Source organism: Carcharhinus amblyrhynchos, chromosome 13 (genome assembly GCF_965287045.1).
Source record: "Carcharhinus amblyrhynchos chromosome 13, sCarAmb.v2.hapA, whole genome shotgun sequence".
NCBI lineage: Eukaryota > Metazoa > Chordata > Chondrichthyes > Carcharhiniformes > Carcharhinidae > Carcharhinus > Carcharhinus amblyrhynchos.
In genome coordinates, this window is record NC_137336.1 from 28,330,021 (window position 1) to 28,351,064 (window position 21,044).

The following is a 21,044-nucleotide window of genomic DNA, read 5'->3' on the forward strand; positions in this document are numbered from 1 at the left end:
TAGTGGCGTTCACTACCAAATAAACCTGTTGGACTTTAACTTGGTGTTGTGTGAGACTTCTTACTGTGTTTACCCCAGTCCAACGCCGGCATCTCCACATCATGTTTATTCCAATGACCAGAGCAAGAAGGTGCTGAAACTAAAGAATTTTCAATGAAGTATTATTTTAATTTAGCTGAAATGAATGTGACACAAATCTTTCTATCAGAAATGACAGACTTTATTATATCAAATCTTTTATGCTGGGCAATGCATTCTACACGCAGAGTTTCTGGCTTTCTGTGAATCTCCTGTGGCCTAAAAAATAAAATTAAAAATAATTATATTTAAAATTGCTCTCCCCTGTCTAAAAGTGTTTTATAAATCGCATTGCATTGTGAAAGCACAAAGAGCTAACAGAGCAAAAAGCAGCACCCAGGAAATGCCTTCCAATATGATTCAGCAACAAAGGAGCAAAACCTCCAGTTTGAACTCAGCTTTTAACATAATGAAACTGCAACTAGTGGCTAAATGCTGATCTTTGGATATTAGTGTTAGAAATACAGATTGCCTTTTTCACTTTGTTTCAGCAGCAGCATAGAACCATAAAATCTCTACAGTGCGGAAGGAGGCCATTTGTCCCATCAAATCTGCACTGCCTCTGTGACAGAGCATCTTACCCAGGCCCAACCCCCCAACCCTATCCCCATAACCCTACACATTTACCATGGCCAATCCCCCCAGCCTACACATATTTGGACACTGTGAAAGAATTTAGCACAGCCAATCCACTTAACCTGCACATCTTTTGGACTGTGGGAGGAAACCGGGGCACCCAGAAGAAACCCACTCAGACATGGGGAGAACACACAGTCACCACACAGACAGTCACCCGTGGCCAGAATCGAACCCAGGTCCTTGGCACTGTAAGGCAGCAGTGCTAACCACTGTGTGACACCATAGTGTTCAGTAGCAGTTAAAGGCCTACATTTTCACAGGTCAGCTCCTGCCAGGGGTTCCAGCTCAGTTTCAGCCAAGTGTCATACAGAGATCAACAGCAGGTGGAATGGAAGTAAGCAAAAACAGCGATAGGTGTCCAGCCTAATGGCATCTCCATCAAATCATCGTTACGATGTAAAAATATCCAGAAAGAATGATTCGAATTTGGTCGAGGCCTACCTTCAAACCCGCTGCAGATCATCCTGATTTGATGTGATGGTGGGAAAATAATTGATAGCGAATGGGAAGTTCATCAAGTGGGGTGTAAAATGGGCAACCCATTCACTATTGCATGTTTTAGATAAACACAGCTGGGACAGATGTGATGATGCACCTACATAGACTTCATTAGTGAACAAAAGAATGATTTATTTCGTGAACTTCAAGAACAGTAGCAAGTTTGCAGCCAGTTCCTCTGCCGAAGAGAACTCCTTCCTCTGTGGTGTTTCCCCACTCTGAATCCTGATTGGTCACCTTAGCCAGGTGGGCCTTACTCTGCTGTGTTGCCCTGAAGGGACAATCGTCATCGCAGAGGACTGGAGAATTGCAAATTTTACACCCTTCTTCAAAAAAGAGTGTAAAGATAAACCCAGCAACTACAGGACAGTCAGGGCAGCAGTAGGGAAACTTCAAGAGACAATAACTTGGGACAAAATTAATATTCACATGGACAAATTGAGTTAATTAAGGAAAGGACTTCTCAAGGGAAAATCAGGTTAAGCTAACTTGGGAGTTTTTTTGAAGAGGTAACAGAAAGGATCAACAATTGCACTGCTATTGATGTGGTGTACATGGCCTTCAAAAAGGGATTTGATTCAGTGCCAGTCAACAGACTTGAAAGCAACGATATAGCTCATGGAATAAAAAGGACAGTCGCAACATGGCTACAAAATAGGCTGAATGACAGAAGGTAGAGAGGAATTGTTGATTAATGGGTGCTTTTTCATGTTGGAGGAAGATTTGTAGTGGAGTTTCCAAGGGTCAATGTAGGGGCCCTTGCTTTCCCTGATATATATAAATGGTACAGACCCTTGTGTACATGGCTCAATTTCAAAGTCTGCAGATGATACAAAACTTGGAGGCATTGCAAACTATGAGGAGGACAAGTATAGAACTTGAAGTTGGTGAAGTGGGCACATCAGCAGCAAATGAAGCTCGTGGGTGGCACAGTGACACAGTGGTTAGCACTGCTGCCTCACAGTGCTAGGGACCCGGGTTCAGTTCCGGCCTCGGGTCACTGCTTGTGTGGAGTTTGCACATTCTCCCCGTATCTGTGTGCGTTTCCTCTGGGTGTTCCGGTTTCGTCCCACAGTCCCACAGATGTGCAGGTTAGGTGGATTGGCCATGCTAAATCGATCCTAGTGTTAGGGGATTAACAGGGTAAATATGTGGGGTTATGGGTAAAAGGCCTGGCTGGGATTATAGTCAGTCCAGACTTGATGGGCCGAATGGCCTCCTTCTGCATTGTTGGGATTTGATGACTCTATGATTCAATGCCAAGAAGTGTGAAGTGAGTAATTTTGGTAAGAAGAACATGGAGCAACAATACAAAACAAAGGGTACAATTCCAAAGGGAATGCAGGAGCTGAAGGATCTTGGTATATTTGTGTATAAATCATTAACAGGACAGGTTGAGAAAGCAGCTGGTAAAGTATATAGTATTCCGAGCATTGTTAATAGGGGAAAGAGCAAGGAGGCTATGTTGAATTTGTATAAGTCACAAGTTTGACTTCAGCTAAATTATTCCAGTTCTGGTCTTGCACTTTAGGAATGATGTGAAGACATGCTAAAGGGCGCAGAGAAGATTCATGAGAATGGTTCCAGGGATGAGGGACTTCAGTTATGAAGATAGATAGGAGAAATTAAGACCGTTTTCTTTCGAGAAAAGAAGGCTGAGAGGAGATTTGATGGAGGCATTCAAATCATGAGGAGTCTGGACAGAATAGATCAGGATAAACTGTTCCCACTCAGGAAATGATTGAGAACGAGAGGGCACAAATTCAAAGTAATTAGTAAAAAAAGCAAAAAGTGACACGAGAATAAACTTTTTACGCAACAGGTGGTTGGGGTTCGGAATGTACTGTCTGAGAGTGTGGTGGGAGCAGGTTCAATTGAAGCATTCAAAAGGGAATTCGATTGTTGCCTAAAAAGGAAGAATGGGCAAGCTTATGCGGAGAAGGTGAACAAATGGCACCGGATGAGCTGCTCATTCAGAGACCCAGTGCAGACAGGATGGGCCAAATGGCCTCCTTCTGCACTGTAACAGTTCTAAGATTCTGCAAAAAGCAACAAGTTCCAGTCATGACCAACTGGCGACACAGAGGTGCTTTGGTTGTAATTTCATAGCATTGCCCTTTATCTACGAGGCATTTGAAGAAAATATTCCTTGTGTAGCTGCCACAAACAGAGAATAAACATTGACCTTTCCCTTCAACTTAAACATTTCCAAGATCTGAGGAGGCCAGTTTGAACCTGACGTGGACTTGGCTGCCATCTGCTGGTCAATCTAGGATGCACCTCCAACTGTGATATGACAACCTTGTGATTTGATTGTTTTAAAGTAGTATTCTTTACTAGATCACTCTTCCGTTGTAAAAGTAAAATGAAATTTAACATGATAATATGAATATTCTCTAAAGCTTAACCAGTTTTTTCTGATGGTCAACTAGTCTAAGAAATTTTGTCTCCCCTGCCCGCCTTTCACCCCTTTGCTTGCTTGCAGTGATTTGGTGTAATTTGTACAATAGTTACTTTCGAGCACTGGGCGTGAGCTTTGATGGCAAGTGTCAATAAGTTATTCCAGGTAGCTTGACCCTGTCCTTGCCTGATGCACACATGCACAGTCCCAGCAGAGTGCACTGGGTAGTATTTAGGAGCAGAAATTTTAACCATTGCACTGGGGCCAAAAGTACCCTGAGTTGGTAAATTCAACAGAAATCAGGTATTTAATCTCTAGTTTATTTTACGTTGTGAATTTCTCTCATGAATGTCAATGACTCATGCTGAATGTGGCTTCCTTGCATGCATGTACACAGAAAGAGGAAGCAGCCTTGTGATCTAACCAACAAGCATCATCATGCCTTGAAAAAAATGCTGCCCCAGCAATGTTGTGTTACAGCCTTTGTTTAGAGCCATTTAAAAACAAAGCAATAAATATCGAAAAGGTTATGAATCAGTGTCAACGTTGCCTTTGGAATACTATTCCTGTCAAATCATAAAGAGTGGCGCAGTAGTTAGCATTGCTGCCTCACAATGCCAGGGACCCAGGCTCCATTCTGGCCTCAGGTCACTGTCTGTGTGGAACTTGCACATTCTCTGCATGGGTTTCCTCTGGGTGCTCCGGTTTCCTCCCACAGTCCAAAGATGTGCTGGTTAGGTTGATTGGCCATGGTAACCTGTCCTTTAGTGTCGGGGGGGACCAGCAGGGTAAACAGATGGGATTTTGAGGTAGGGCCTGGCTCGGATTGTTGTCAATGCAGACTCGATGGGCCGAGCAGCCTCCTTCTACACTGACTCTGCAATTCTAACCAGATGTGTGGGGCGGAGGTTTTTCAGCCACAGGATGGTGAGTCTGGAGTGAGGCAGTGGCCATGGAAACAATGGGGAACCGTATTGGGAAAGCTCCATACTTACATTCCCACCGCTGCTTCCCAGAGGTGAAACGGGGATGCAGATTGGCGGTTGCCGATTTAAATAATTCAACGCGGGTTGATGGGTTTTTGATAGGAGAGGGGATTAAGGGTTATGGGGAGAGGGCAGGAAAGTGGAACTGAGCAGCGACAGATCAGCCATGATCTTATTGAATGGCGGGGCAGGCTCGAAGGGCTGGATGGCCTACTCCTGCTCCTATTTCCTATTTCTTAAGCCCCAATTAGGTATGATTCAGTCCCCCTGAGTGGGACATCTGCTTTGGGCGCCCACCTGCGCGCTATCCTTAATGGGATGGTTAGCACAGAGATGTGAAATTAGAGGCTTTCTCCAGGAAAAGAGCCTTCCTGGCTGGACTGAAGCTTGGAAACCCTATTTGGACCTGAAATTGGGGCCCCAACGCCCATGGAAAAATCCTGCCTGTGGAGAGAAGAAAAGAAAGGAGGAGGAATTTATTGGAAACTTGGACTGAAAAATTGCAGAATAGATTTCTTGAGGTGACATTAAAAATTGATGCCACTAAGTTGCCCTGTCAGCATATGTGTCAACTGCTGATGATCACAATTCTTGGAACTGAAAAGCAACTCAACAGTGAGATTCTAAATGACTAAATGATCATTATTTCTTAATGATGATAGAGTTTCTATCTGATATAAAAATGAATTCAATAGAAATCCAAGTGGGTTTTGCAGCAGTCTTTCAGACATACTGAGAAATCTGTGGTACAAATGCCAAGAATATTAGAACATGAGATTTCTCCCTCCAGTTTGTTCCTCTAGGGCGGCACCGTGACAGAGTGGTTAGCACTGCTGCTCCACAGCGTCAGGGATCCAGGTTCAGTTCCAGCCTTGGGTGACCGTCTGTGTGAAGTTTGCACATTCTCCCCGTGTCTGTGTGGGTTTCCTTTGGATGCTCTGCTTTCCTCCCACACTCCAAAGATGTGCAGGTTAGGTCGGTTGGACATGCTAAATTGCCTCTTATGTGTAGGTTAGGGGATTAGTCATGGTAATTGCAGGGGGATATGGGGATAGGACAGGGGGTGGGGCTGTCAGAGAGTTGGTGTAGATTCCTGAGGAGGCGATGGCCTAGCGGTATTAAAGCCAGACTATTAATCCAGAAATTCAACTAACGTTCTGGGGACCTGGCTCGAATCCCACCACAGCAGATGGTGGAATTTGAATTCAATAAAAAAGAATCATATTCAGAATCTATTGATGGCCATGAAACTATTGTCGATTGTTGGTTCACTAATGTCCTTTCAGGAAGGAAATCTGCCATCCTTACCTGGTCTGGCCTACATGTGATTCCAGAACCTCAGCAACATGGTTGACTTTCAACTGACCTTGGTCAACTAGGGATGGGCTGGTCAGGCAGCGGTGCCCATGTCCCGTGAATGAATAAGAAAAATCAGTGGGCTGAATGGCCTCCTTCTGCACTGTAGGATTCTTTGATTCTTGTTCACAATGCGATCAACATTCACCACCCAGTAATTACGACGTGGCTACCCCCGAGACATAATACCAGATTCTCCATTCATTGAGTTTTGTGGAATGACTATTTGAGCAGGGTGACAATTCCAAAAACTCAAGAAGCTTTATACCATCCAGGGTAAAGCATCTGGGTTTAACTGGCACCCCACTGACTGCCTTAAACATTCATTCCTCCACCAATGAACAGTGGCAGCAGATGTACTATCTACAAGATGCACTGAGCAGCTCACCAAGACTCCTTTGACAGCAACTTCCAAACCCAGGACCTCTATCTCACCTAAAAGGTCAAGAACAACAGATACATGGGAACTCCACCAACTAAGTTCCCCTCTACACCATCCTGACTTGAAGCAGGGTGGGATTTGATAGATGCTAGCTACACTGAGAGATTTCGAGCCATGATAGCTATCAGATAATTTTCTAAAGCCTTAGTGAATAGGGTCATATAACTCCATGGCCATAGTGAAGGAGGGGATGAAAAAGGAAATTGACCCAGACCCCTCTCACAGACACTTCAGCTACCTGGCTTTAAGATGCTGAAATCATGGGCCATATTTTCAATGTGGGGTTGGGATCATGACAAATCAGAGTCAGGATCCTGATGAATCTTGGGTCCCGACTCTGCGCCTGAGTTTATTACGAGCCGATTTTTAAATGTATCTGGCTGAATTGACGAAGCTCAGTGTGAGTGCCTCCAGTAGGTGGAGCTGCCTGCCAGGCATCAAAGGCAAAGGCAGGCAGTGGCATGGCGAGGGCTCTCCTTGCCTTGCCACTCTGAGCAGGCACCTTCTTAGAAGTTTGCTTTTATTTATTCTATCATGAGACGTGGGCATCGCTGACTAGGCCAGCATTTATTGCCCCTCCATAATTGCCATTGAGATGATGACGGCCACCTTTCTGGGCCATTGTTTTCCCTGTGCCGTAGAGGTTATAAAGGAAGTTTGACCCAGTGACAATGAAGGGATGGCAATATAGTTCCAAGTCAGGATGGTGTGTGGCCTGGGGGGAGCCTGCAGGTGGAGGCATGGGGTTCCCATGCATCTTCTGCCCTTGTCCTTCTAGGTGGTAGGGGTCACCGGTTTGGAAGGTGTTGTCAAAGGAGTCTTGGTGAATTGAGGCAATGCATCTTGTAGCTGGTACATACCGCTGCCGCTGTGCATCGGTGGCAGAGGAAGTGAAAATTTAAGGTGGTGAATGGGACCCCAATCAAGCAGGCTTTGTCCTGGATGGTGTTGAGTTTCTTGAGGATTGTCAGAGTTGCAGTCATCCAGGCAAGTGGAGAGTATTCCATCACACCCCTGACTTGTGCCTGGTAGAGGGTGGATAGGCTTTGAGTCAAGAAATAGTTGCTTACCGCAGAATCTCCAGCCCCTGACCTACTTTTGAAGCTACAGTATTTATGTGGCCAGTCCAGTTCAGATTCTGGTCAGTGGTAACCCCCAGGAGGTTGATAGTGGAAGGAGGTGGACAGTCACTTTGCATCACTAGCTAGGATGAGGAGTTCATGCCAGTGCTGGTTTGCCCCACAGGTTTGTATAAAAGACTGCTGCACAGGAAAATATCCAAGCTCTGCGGCAAACTCAACAGTCCTGTATAGATGTGCACAAAGCTGGTTGGGCTTGCCTGAAAAAGATTTTAATTCTGCTCCACATTGGCCCCTCAACTAACTGGCGAACTAGCTTAAGGGGCCATTAATTGGAATTGAGCACTTGCCTCACTCTCTCCTTCTCACTTTGAAAATGGGTGACCCCCTTGAGGATGTCAGGATCCTGAGAAAACCTCTTGGACTGTGATTTTCATCTGCTACTGAAACTCCAGTCCCATATTTCCAGCCCTCTCTGCCAGGCCTAGTGCCCACTGAAAAGCAGAAGGCAGTCAGGGAATTTCAAATTTTTTGACAAATGTCAATTTTTTAAAGTTTGTAACATTATGAATGACCATGTTACCTGGTGGGAAGCACTTCTAGTTTGATCTTGCTCAGAAGTCACCAGTGAAGGGATTCTTAACTCTTTCTTCAGCATCTTGGATTTTCCTGGAATTATAACACCAGTTTGTAAATAGTAAATGTATTTGATCCATTCAAATGACCCGTGCATATTACATTGCGAACATTTATGCGTGTGATTACTGTTGAACCTGATGATAGGCTGATTTGCCTATCATTAAGATGCCCCCTGAGCCCAGCCACCTTTCTGCCCATGGAGTAATTACTATTGGTAAGATTTTACAGCCTTGCTCAGGCAAGACCGGAAACTCCCGCCTGAGGTCAACAAAGATTTCTGTTGTTGAACCCTGGCCTGCTCCGATTCCGAGCCGGGCCCATGTGTCTCATAACACATCAGTCACTTTTGCTGCTTTGTGAAGATATCAATAATCATTTCCAAAAAAAAAAGCACGCTCTCTTGGATAACACTGAATCTCCCAACTAACAAATTACAACATCTGTGCATGTTCTATTTGATTACAATAAAGTCCAAAGAGAACACAAGCCAGCATACTTTTTGTTAAGAGCAAACCATGGATTTCTTTTACCTAGTTACAATTGAGGGCCAGAGTCATAAAGATGGTTAATAGCTCGTGCTGTACCAGAAACCCATGGAATTCAAATAGCCTTCTTCTTGTGGTAATTTGAAAGATTTATTGCTGTTGAAATCTCTGGAGTTTGTTCTCAGGAAGCCTGCTGTGTTTCCTGTCATCCACTGATGTGGCGTACTGAGGTGGAGACCTGGCATGTACTATTAACCTGTGAGTGGCTATTGCCATCCCACTGGGCTCTGAATCCCCAGTGAGAAGAGGGGCAGTGATCCTGAAAACCATGAAAGACAATAGATCCATCACAGTCACTGGGTCCAAAAGGTGGAACGTGGTGCCTTTCATTCCTTTCCTATTCTCACTAGCACTGCGGCCAGTGCTCCTGTGGAGGTTACTTCATCAATGGGCATCGTAACTGTTTTTTACAACTTGCTTAAACATGTTGCTATTTGAATGCAACCATTCCAACCATTCCATTTCCCATCGGAGCTTCCAACTGTGAACAGTTTGTTTCATTGCAATATCATTCCTCCTTCCGTCAAAATGTTGCTCGCAAACATTCTGATGTCACAAGACTTTTCAAATTTGAACCTGAGCCTTTCACCTTTCAATCTGATCGGGTTTTTTTTGTTATCGTCTCTAATGTGTTTGTGTTATCAAGCTGTTGAATTCGTTTTCAAATTGCCTCAGGCAGTAAAGTAGTGTGACCTCATTGAATGAGAAATTTGATGATTTAAATGGCGTGAAATTGTTGAAGATTCAAAAAGCAGACTTGAAGATACATAGCATTCCTAAATTTCAGTTTTCTAGAATTTTATAAAGAAGAATGGATGCCTTGAAGGACTAGTTAAAAAAAATGAGAAACTGGGATAGAAGTATGAAATTATGGTGGCCAAAGAAGATTGTTTATGGCAACAGATCTTAAATAATCCATTGATGATCCATGAGTGTCCTGCAGTTGGCCTGTGGTGGCACAGTGTCACAGTGGTTAGCACTGCTGCCTCCAGCGCCAGGGACCCAGGTTCTATTCCCAGCTTGGGTCACTTTCTTTTTGGAGTTTGCACATTCTCCCCGTGTCTGCGTGGACTTCCTTTGGGTGCTCCGGTTTCTTCCCACAGTCCAAAGATGTACGGGTTAGGTGGATTGGCCATGCTAAATTTCCCTTTAGTGTTGGGGGACTAGCTAGGGTAAATGCATGGGGTTATGGGGATAGGGCCTGGGTGGTATTGTGGTCAGTGCAGACTCGATGGGCCAAATGGCCCTTCTGCACTGTAGGGATTCTATGTCTACGGTTGAAAAGGCAAGTCTCTGAAACTGGTATTTGCAAAAAAAAAGTTTGATGGATATTTGTCTTCTCGTACAGTCTGAGTACCCTGGATTCACCAATGCATCTCTGCTGCCACTCCCAATGATATACAACTGCAAGATCAGATTGTCAACACTTGAGGAGCCAGTAAACAAAGAAGGGAAACCCCAGCAGAGAGTGGAGCCTGGCATGAGACTGGAACTCTCAATCTTGGAGCTGGATATATAGAGATTTGCAGCACTGGAACAGGCCCTTCGGCACAACTCGTCCATGCCGGCCATGTTTCCTGAACAGAACTAGTCCCATCTGCCTGTCCATATCCCTCCAAACCTTTTCTATCCATGTACCTGTCCAAATGTCCTTTAAATGTTGTAATTACACCTGCTTCTACCATCTCCTCTGGCAGCTCATTCCAAATATGCACCATCTTGTGTATGAAAATGTTGCCCCTCAGGTCCTTTTTAAATCTTTCCTCTCTCACCTTAAACCTATGTCCTATCGTTTTAGACTCCCCTACCCTTGGGAAAAGACCTTGGCTATTCACCTTATCTATGCCCCTCATGATTTTATAAACATCTATAAGGTCACCCCTCATCCTCCTGTGCTCCAGGGAAAAAAATCCCTATTCATCCTGTCCTTATCATTCAAACCTTCCAGTCCTGGTAACATCTAAAATAAGTGGGAAAGGACCAATAGGTAACCTACAGAATCTTTTGTCCTCTCTGAGTGGTCTGTGGATGAAAATCTTTGCGATTTAGGTGGTTCAATCACAAAAAAGTGTCAGAAAGTCCCAATTGATGGTTACTAGTTGAAAACTAAAGCTAAATAATTTGCCAAATAATTCAATATGTAAAACTTTGAAATACCAAATTGAAGCCCTCCCCCCAAGAAAAATAAGAACTGCAGGGTCCCGACCTTCAATACCCCCTTGTACCCACCCTGCAGTCCTTGGGATGGGAGAGTTGGCACTCTGTGGTAGTGCCAGCTCCTTGCAGGTAGCGCATGTGAGGTTCATGGTTCTAAGACCTAATGTGTTTAATGTTTTGGAGACTCCTGTTGGTGACGTGCCTCTGGCAGATATTATGTGCCATTTTCTCCAGCAACATGATTTAATAATGAAGGGGAAAGTTATCAGTTGAGAAAAGTGGCAGTGGGAGAGGTGGAGTAAGTGCTAATCAGACTTTCAGCCTGTTGCAGTGGAGGATGGAGTTTCAGGACGGTGCATGCAGGTGATTTCTGTCAGCAGAAATGGGTTGTCATCGTGTAAGATTCAGTGTCAGTATCCTGCTTAACCTTAGGGCATCAGGGTTAATTGTAAGCTGTTATTCTTAAATGGTTAATAATGTGTTGAGGTGCCCAAGAATGAACATGATGAGTGACCATTTGGTTATCCTGCCCACCCTTGTGAAGACATTGATCTCCTTTTGACATTGATATGCAGTCCTGGTGATGAAAGAGTTGGCACTCAACTCTAGCGCCTCTTCCCTTCAGGTGGCACTAGTATCATATCTGGCAGGTTTGACGCTTTGCTGCTACTGATTTCAAACAATCTGTCTCCTGATCTCAATTTCCTTTGTAGGTCAGACACTGTGAAACTGTGGCATACTCTTTGCCATGCGCTGTTGTCCATGTTGACTGTGTGTACCAATTAATCCTATCGCAGGCATTATTGAAAAGTGGCACAAAAAATTCACAAGACATGGGGCCAGGTAAACAGCCAAGATAGTGAGCCAATTCTGGTTCTGACATCTTGCACCAGAAGTGGTTTTTTTAAAAGCTGTGGTCTAATTTGCAAGCCACCTAGAGGATGACATGCATTTCACATGGTATTAATGTCAATCACAGCTCCAATGAGTATACAGATGAGCTGACCCAGGAAACTCTCTTGTAAATAGGTCTTCAAACCAAGTTAGTGGGCACAAATCTTTACCACTGGCATCATATGAAAAGTCTCTCTCCATTTCTAACACAAAACAGCAGGCAGAGTCAGAGAAAAGCCCAAAGAGAGAGAGAGAGAAAGGCAAATAGTTTCTTCCTTCATTCTAGTTGATTTTTAATGAAATGACTGGGATTCTCCGATCTCGTTCAGCCCGGCACCGAAGCCAGCGAGAACGGGAAATTTGGCGCTCGGCCAAAACTCCATTCACTGCAGCAGGACTGGAGAATCCCAGCCGTAGCCGAGGTCGGAGAATTCCGGCCAGTATCTCGACATTAAACATAAGAAGATATTAAACTGATGGGCAGGAAAAGAGCAGCTGGTCTCATGATGACTGGAGACAGGAGAGTAAATAGTTTCTGTCCCTTCTACTGCCAAACCACAGCTAATGTCTTTTTGAGGGAAACATACCAGAAGCAAGTATGATTCTCTGACCTTTCATTACCCCTCTCTTGGGGGACTAAATGGTACTGATGAGGTGGATAGATTAAGCATGAATGTAAGGTTGCCAACTGCTGTTGGATGTAATCCATAGTTACAAAATCCATACGGTCGTTGACAGCTCAGGCATCATTATAAAGAACAATTGGATTGGTCCATACTCAATTCTTTCTATTTGGTAACTGCCAACAAGGGCATAGCGAGATGTATTTTATAATTGTCTGGAACAGCGAAAACCATGCCTTGCTCTGGCTTTGATATTCGGTGACATTTAATGAGAGTCCATTCCTGAGCTTACAGTCTCATGTCTATAAAAAGTGCAGAGTTCCACAATGCAAAGCTGCAAAGAAAAGGTCCCAACTTTAAAATAGCTGTTCCACAGCAACTGAACTTTGTTATATCTGAACACACGGAACCAGTCGACTAACGGGTTAATGATTATGTGAATGAGACCATGATGAAGGATGCCCATGCTATAGAGGGAGTGCAGTAAAGGTTTACCAGGCTGATTCCTGGGATGGCATTTCTACCATAAGAGGAGAGACTAAGTCAGTTTGGATTGTATTAATTGGGGTTTCGTAGGGTGAGAGGGGACCTCTTGGAAATTTATAAAACTCTAACAGGATTAGACAGGGTGGAATAAGAAAGAATGTTCCCAACAGTGGGGGAGTTCAGAACTAGGAGTCACAGTTTGAGGGTAAGGGGTAAACTTTTTAGGACAGGTATGAGGAGAAATTACTTTACCCAGAGAGTAGTGAATCTGTGGAATTTACTACCACAGAAAGCAATTGAGGCCAAAACATTGTGTGATTTCAAGAAGGAATTAGATATATCTCTTGGGGCTAAAGGGATCAAGGGGTTGGGGGGACGCCTGATTAGAATATTGATTTTGGTGATCAGCCATGATCAAAATGAAAGGTGGAGCTGGCTTGAAGGGCTGAATGGCCTACTGTTGCTTCAATTTTTAATTTAATCTATATAATTTATGATGCTAATGATATAAAGGTGACATCAGTAGTTAGATGACTGAGAGACTCCAAGAGAGCTGCGAGCAGTCAGTTTGTCTCCTGTGTGTTATCTCTGAGGTCTTTATAAATAGTTCTCAAAAAAATGTTTGAAGTTAAACCATCCTGAGCATCTCTAGTCTGTTCAAAGAGAGACAAACCTTTCATCGAGGTTTGGTAAACTGGAAAATCATGATGTTAGTAAAACCTCACTAAAGCTAGGCTACAGCATAAAAAAGCCCACAGATTCCTGTCTGTTAGAGGATGACACATGTACATTAGGACACGTAAGACCAACATTCAACATGAACTTCCATAAGAGAATGCAATTAAACCTTTGACTTGACTGGGCCAACAAGTACAACTAGCCAACGTAGCGGAATGATAAGAAAAATATCTTTTCTATGAGCTCTGCACTTACAGCCGTCTCCAACTTTATTTTAGTCTACATATTCATTTCAACTGACCATGTCCTGGACCAGTGTGAGCAGATTATCAAAATCTCCTGGAACATTCTCCAGAGTATTAATATTCAATCCCTGAACTCTAGGGCAATCCAGCAGAGATGGAAACAGAAAGGAGAGACAGCAACACTATGGCGCACACTCATTCTCTGATTTGCAGTGTATTAATGTTATACGTAACTGATCAGTAATATATTAAAATTCTGACATCAGTCTGCACTTTTTGTCAACTTTTTCCACAATAAATTCCCATGTCTACATTTATCTTGGAAACTGCCTATCCAAACCTGTCACACTGTACTTATATCATCCTACCAGCAGGGGGCACTTTAATAGTTCAGTTTTAAATCTTGGAGGACCTCAACCTTGTAGGCTGATTTATAAATGCTGAAAAAGATGCATTGTTTAAAAAAGAAGTTGTGGTGTAACCATGCATGCAACAAGCTGGAGGGGTTAAAAATGGGGTCTCGTGATTGGAGAGGACTTTGGACTGAAGAACTTACGAGTGTCACAGCTACGTGATGACAAGTTGAAATTTACAATGAAGTGGGTTGATCGCATCAATGTCGAGACAAAGGAAGGCAGAGTCAGTAGAATCTGGCCTGCAATTGACAATGAATTGACTGAAAGCCAGTCAGATGAAGTGAAGTTGGCTTCTGGCGGGATATGGTCAGAGCAGTCACATTGACATCACAGGAATTGAAATGCAGCCAAGAATTTTTAAAATACAACACAGGAGAAGATCAAGACTGCAGTCAGAAAGGAGTGACCTGGTCGGTCATTGGAAGACATGTGATGAGATGTCACCGGTGGATTGACCACCCGGGACGAGCTCCAGCACATTTCTACTAAGTAACTGGTAATAATTGTCTTCTGCAACTTGAAAAGAAGGCTTGGTAAAGGCACCACCATTGTAAGTGTGAAACAATACTCTCTGTGTCTGTTATTATTCTAAGAGTAAGAGTCTAAGCCAAAGTAATTGTTCTGCAAAGTACATTGCAATGAAATTCCTATGCTTCAACTAACTGTTTCTCTGACTTCCTAAAGGAAATATATTTTCATTTTTTTCTACAAGTGATAATAGAAAATCAGAGAAGATATTATAAAATCAAAGAAGGTTGCCATGGTAGCACGGTGTTTAGCATTGCTCCTTCACAACGCCAGGGACCTGTTTTCGATTCCTGGCTTGGGTCACTGTCTGTATTCTCCCCATGTCTGCATGGGTTTCCTCTGAGTGCTCCAGTTTCCTCCCACAGTCCAAAGATGTGCAAGTTAGGTGGATTGACCATGCTAAATTGCCCCTTCGTGTCAGGGGACTAGCTAGGGTAAATGCATGGGATTATGGGAAAGGGTCTGAGTGGGCTTGTGGTCGGTGTACACTCGATGGGGCAAATAATCTCCTTCTGTACTGTAGGACTCTATGACTCTATGAACTACATATAAAATAAGAATGCATGCCATTAAAATGATGAATAAATGCTTGCTCTGGTCCAATTATTTCCGATCACATAGCCCCACTTCACCTGAAGACTACATTTGGTCTTTACTCCAGCCAGCGATCCCATCCAGCCTGGCCCATGTGCAATTCCACAGGAGGTTGATTAATGGTATTCTCAGTTTTTAACAGTGAGGGTTAAGCTGCAGTACATTTCCTTTTTAAGCTGACTCAGCCTTGCTGAAATCTGTGCCTTGCACAGCATTATTACAAGGAGACATCATGTAATGTGCATTTAATATTGTAGACATGCACTTTGTAAATTCTAATAGTTGATATATTCTGCTGTTTTCATTAAAATGAGATAATAAGGCTGAGATTTAATGTGAAACATCAGTCGTTTCTCACTGATGCGCACACTGATCTCTCTGCACCATGATGAATTTAGTCTCTATTGTTCTGAGCTCCCAGGTGACATTTAATTTATCTGCAGCTTTAATCTCTTAACCAGGAAAAAAAGTTGTAAAAACTGTGTGGGTTGTGGTATTGAGTAATTGCAGCTTAGTTTTCAATTCTTGAGTTCAGTACATAATGAGTGTACTTTTCTTTCTATTCAAGATAATGATTTCCCACAGTCAAGAAATAGGCACATTTTTCACAAGTCAGAAATGCTGGTCTTGAGTTTAACTGCCCAAATTGGCAGATAAAGGTTGGGTAGGCACTGAAAAAAACAGAAGTTACTGACCCTCTTCAATCTCACTTTGTTCCCAGGACATTCCTGCTGGGAATGTGCTGGGACCTGCTGTCCTAACCTGGACTGGCCTACATGTGGCACCAGAGCCACAACAATGTGGTTGACTTTCAACTGCCCTCGGGCAACTAGGCATGGACAATAAATGCTGGCCAGCCAGTGACGCCCATGTCCCATGAATAAACAAAAAAACCTGTTCTTTCAAACAGGTAAGCATGTCACCTGCAGGAAGGATGCTTTAGATATACAGATTGGGTCAGGTTATGTCATCAAAACCCGACCTGTAATTTCGAGATGAGAGTTGAGAGGAGGTACAGTCATGGGGCAAACCGTATGAGGAGTTGAGCTTTATATGGGTGGCACAGTTGCACAGTACTTAGCACTGCTGCCTCGCAATGCCAGGGACCCAGGTTTGATTCCTGGCCTGGGTCACTGTCTGTGTGGAGTCTGCACGTTCTCCCCATGTCTGCATGGGTTTCCTCCGAGTGCTCTGATTTCCTCCCTCAATACGAAAGACGTCCTGGTTAGGTGCATTGTCCACGTTAAAATTCTCCCTCGGTGTACCCAAACAAGCGCCAGAGTGTTGCAACCAAGGGATTCTCACAGTAACTTCATTGCAGTGTTAATGGGAACCTACTTGAGACACTAATAAGTAAACTTTAAAAAAACTTTCTTCACCCAGAGGAGACCCAGAAGACAAGTGGAGGGGGCAGGAGTTCTCCTCTGGGCTTCAGGAGGAACTCTTTGGCTGTCTTGCACCAGCCTCAGCCCCTCCTACCAGTCATCTCAAGACATACCCAGCCCTGCCCCCGCTTGTGCCAAAGTCCCCAATAATTGTCATGGGATTATTCCTATGAGACCCCAATTCTGGACTCTTGCTGCTTGTGTGTGCTCCCACTTACTGGATGGACTGTCAACTTGACTAGCTTCCAGGTGGAATTTGGCAGCAAGTTATTCAAATGTGCCTCTGCTGTTAAGATTGACAGAACCTCCGTGTCCCCAGCCTGATCATGCTAACCTGCACTCTTTCTACTTCCCTATTGATGTGGGGTATCTGTTTCTGGACTCCTCCAGAGGCTTCCTCACCAACCTTGATGTTAAAGAGGATGGGTATTTGACATTTTAGTTTCAGCGATGTTGAACTGACTTTATTTTTCTAGGCATATCCCCACACTTCTGTCTAGGAATTGTTCGGGCCACTAGGGAATGCTGCCCACTAGCCAGTTAGAGAATGTGGGTTGGGAGGTTGCACCAGGCCAACACACAGGATCCTGTGCCCCCAGTATCTGAAATCACCACATTCTACAATTCCATCCAGTTAGTCTCTGAGAACCAAAACGTCACATGAACAAAAGGAGTTACACTGGGAATTTTACAGCCTGAAATCAATGGACTTTTGAATGGTTCGCCGCATTTTATGGCCCCGTTCCAGCCGTGATGGAGCTGTAAATTCCACCCGTAGATTTGACCTGTCTTAAGCTGCAGGCGCACCTAAATACTCATGCAGGGAAAAACTGAAGGATACTTTTTGCAATGTTGAATTTGGAAATATCTGGAAGATACAAGATGCATTTATTAAGAGGATCCCATTTTGGAAATTGTGATTTTGGACTCTGCATGGTACATTTTTCAATGTGCAGAATTGACTATGATTCTATCTTTGTGGCGATGGTTATTTCTGCTGACAAGTCAATACAGTTGCAGAAATGCTGACTATTTTTGTGAAGCTCTGATAGTTGGCATATATGTTTATTATTGAAAGCAAAAGCTGCTCTCAGGTGCCAAATTACAACTAACACAAAAATATCTAGTTAATTACAGACAGCTACTTTGCTAAAAGAATTATGCTACCGTTCTGGATCCGTACTCATGACATTTCACACTGTTTGCATTTACTGACAGACTGTGGTGTTGGTGCGGGTAAACATGGGAAATGCTTGTTCCCTTGTGGCCTGGGCATCTCGCACCATTCCTGCCCTCCTTCTCTATGACCTAGAATGTAACTCTATCTGCCAGAAACTTGGTAATTGATATCAAGTGCCTGGGTCAATTGATCCATTGTTGGGATTACCAGTTATATAAATATGTCCTCACATGCTCTTTGACATCTCACTAGAATGCGGCTTAAACTACAAGTTGCTAAACAGGTTTATCATAACTGGAATTGGTGTCATGAACAATAGGAAAGGCACACTGTCTCTATCTCTCCTGTGGAGCTATAAAACAGCATGTTTTAACATGCTGAATTGCAAAGTTTCTGAATATTAATATTTAATGAAATCTTGATGCTGACCATCAAGGGTCCCTCTGGCCTATATATAAATGCATTGAATCCCTACAGTGCAGAAAATGGCCATTTAGCTCATCAAGTGTGCACCGACCACATTCCTATCAAGGCCTTATTTCCATTAGCCCACTTATTTACCCTGCCAACCCCCTGACATTTGGCAATTTAGCATGTCCAATCAACCCAACCCGCACATCTTTGGACTGTGGGAGGAAACCAGAGCACCCGGAGGAAACCCATGCAGACACGGGGAGAACGTGCAAACTCCACATAGACAGTGTTCGGAGACTGGAATTGAACCTGGGTCCCCTGTACGACCATGCAGCCCCAAAACATAATTCCAGTGGTTTCAAAGCAACTATCAAATTTGAACAAGACAAATGTATGAGTTGCCATTGATTTCTGATGGTCTGTGATGAGACTTCTCCTTTGTGAACCGAATAGGATTACAAACTGTTCTTACTTCACCTATTGGCTGCCAGGTGCCTAAGAATTGGCAGGCACAGGATCTATCCGAATGTAAATGTAAGTTCCATTCATGTGTACAACATTTGAGGGAAACCCTCGAAGTTTAAATCCCATGCTGATGTTTATCAAACACTAACAAGGGGACAGCATGATGAGGAACCCAGCCCATCAGTGCAAAAGACAAAAGCAAATTAACAAACAAAACACTGCTTATGCTGGAAGCCTGATATGAAAACTGAAAGTGCTGGAGATACCTGCTGAGAATTTCCAACACTTTCTGCTTTAGTGCAAAAGGCAAGACTGAGTCATTTGCAACCAACCTCAGCCGAGTGCATGATGAATCTCGGCCTCTTCCTGAATTCCCCAACATCATTGATTCAGTCCTCAGCCACTTTTATTCACACTCCGTGATATCGAAATCATTTAGCTGAAGGCACTGGGTGCAGAAAAGGTCCTGGAGCCTGACAACATCCTGGCAGTGGTAGTGAAGACTTGTGCTCCTGAACCAGCCACGTGCACTCACCAAGCTGTTCCAGTCCAGCTAGCACATAGCATCTGCCCTCCAATGTGGAAACTTGCCCAGATTATGTCCTGTGTACAAAAAAAGCAGGCCAAATCCAATCTGGCCAATTATCGCCCCATCAATCGTCTTGAGGTCATTGACAGTGCTTTCAAATGGCACCTACATAGCAGTAACCTGCTCACTGATGTTCAGATTGGGTTCTGCCATTTGGCTGCAGACCTCAGTACAGCCTTTATGCAAATATGAACATGTTCAACAGGTGAGATGAGAGTGACTGTCCCTGTACAATTTGTTTGAGTGTGACATCAAGGACCCCTGGCAAAATTGAAGTCAGTGGGATTGGGGGGAGACTCCACTGTGTGGGGTCACACCAAGTACAAAGGGATATTATTGTGGTTGTTGAAGGCCAAACATCTCAGTCCCAAGAAATCGCTGCATGAGTTCCTTGGCCCAAACATCTTCAGTTGTTTCACCTTCCCTCCAACATAAGCATTCAGTACCATTCGTGACTCCTGATAACAAAGATGTCCATGTCCACATGCAGCAAGACCTGGACAACATTCAGGCTTGGGGTGATAAGTGACAAAGTAATATTAGCGTCATCAAATGATAAGCAATGACCATCTCTAACAGGAGAGAATCTCTACTTCCCTTTGACATTCAAGGGCATTATTATTGCTGAATCCCCAACCATCAATTTCCTGGGGAGTTACCATTGACTAGAACCCTAACTGGACCAAGCATATAAATACTATGACTACAAGAGCAAGCCAGAGGCTGGGAATTCTGCAGAAGCAGCTAGTTTTATCAGCACCCCATTCCACCATCTTTAAACATTCACTCCGTCCATCATCGGCACATAGTGCGCACCATCTACAAGATGTGCTACAGCAACTCGGAAAAGTTCCTTAGGCAACGCTTTCCAAACCCATCACATTTGCCACTTAGAAGGACAGCAGACGCATGGCAACATAACCATTAAGAAGAACCCCTGCAAGCCGGACACCATCTGGACTTGGAAATATATCGCTATTCCCTCACTGTCACTGAGTCAAATTCCTGGAACTCTCTTCCTAACAGAACTGTGGGTGTTCCTACATTACGTGGACTGCAATGGTTCACCACCAAGAACAAGGATGAATGGGCACCAAATACTGGCCTTCCCATTGACACTTGCATCCCATGAAAGGTTTAAAACTTTTTAAAAATAGAAATAGGAATGGCAATGTCAATGTGGAACACAGATAGTTTGCATGTATTTTATGAGTCAATTCAATTTACTGCATTTTCTCTACAATCAACACATAATTGAAATCAAATGAAAAATGCATATGAAATTGAGTGAAATTTGATTCCGATGTGCTGCTGGCGCAGGAAGAGGAAGAAGGTAGGAAGGGAAAAGCTGAGATCCCTTTGCCCTGAATGAGTTGCCCATGAGTAGAAATCAGACTCCAGTTCCCCTGAGCTGTCATCCTTACATGATTGCTTCACAGTTTCCCATCTTTCAGTCCACCTGCCAAGAATAGTATCCTCTTGGCCAAAGTCCTGAAACAAAAACTAACCAACAAAAAAACCCATTCTACAACAACTTCATTCAACAACATTGAGTAATACAAAGAAAAGTGAACCATTCACCCTAGTGCATTTGCTTAATGTCTTTCTTATGGGTGTCTTTACCTGTTCCAAATCTCTTAAACAGTTCCATCCAGGGCTGCAACATGGCTGGTGGAAGACATGGAATTTGATCATGGGGATAATTCAGGTGGTCTTGCAGGAGATTC

General features: G+C 43.7%; 1 long non-coding RNA gene across 1 annotated transcript; it reads right to left on the reverse strand.

The window, feature by feature from the left end:
• Positions 1-241: 241 nt before the first annotated feature.
• Positions 242-19,216, reverse strand: LOC145351793 (uncharacterized). The gene is made up of 3 exons (XR_013888454.1): positions 19,061-19,216; positions 8,063-8,148; positions 242-297 (listed from the first exon to the last, which is right to left on the reverse strand). It is a non-coding gene; the product is annotated as an uncharacterized LOC145351793 (long non-coding RNA).
• Between the last annotated feature and the right edge of the window lie 1,828 nt (positions 19,217-21,044).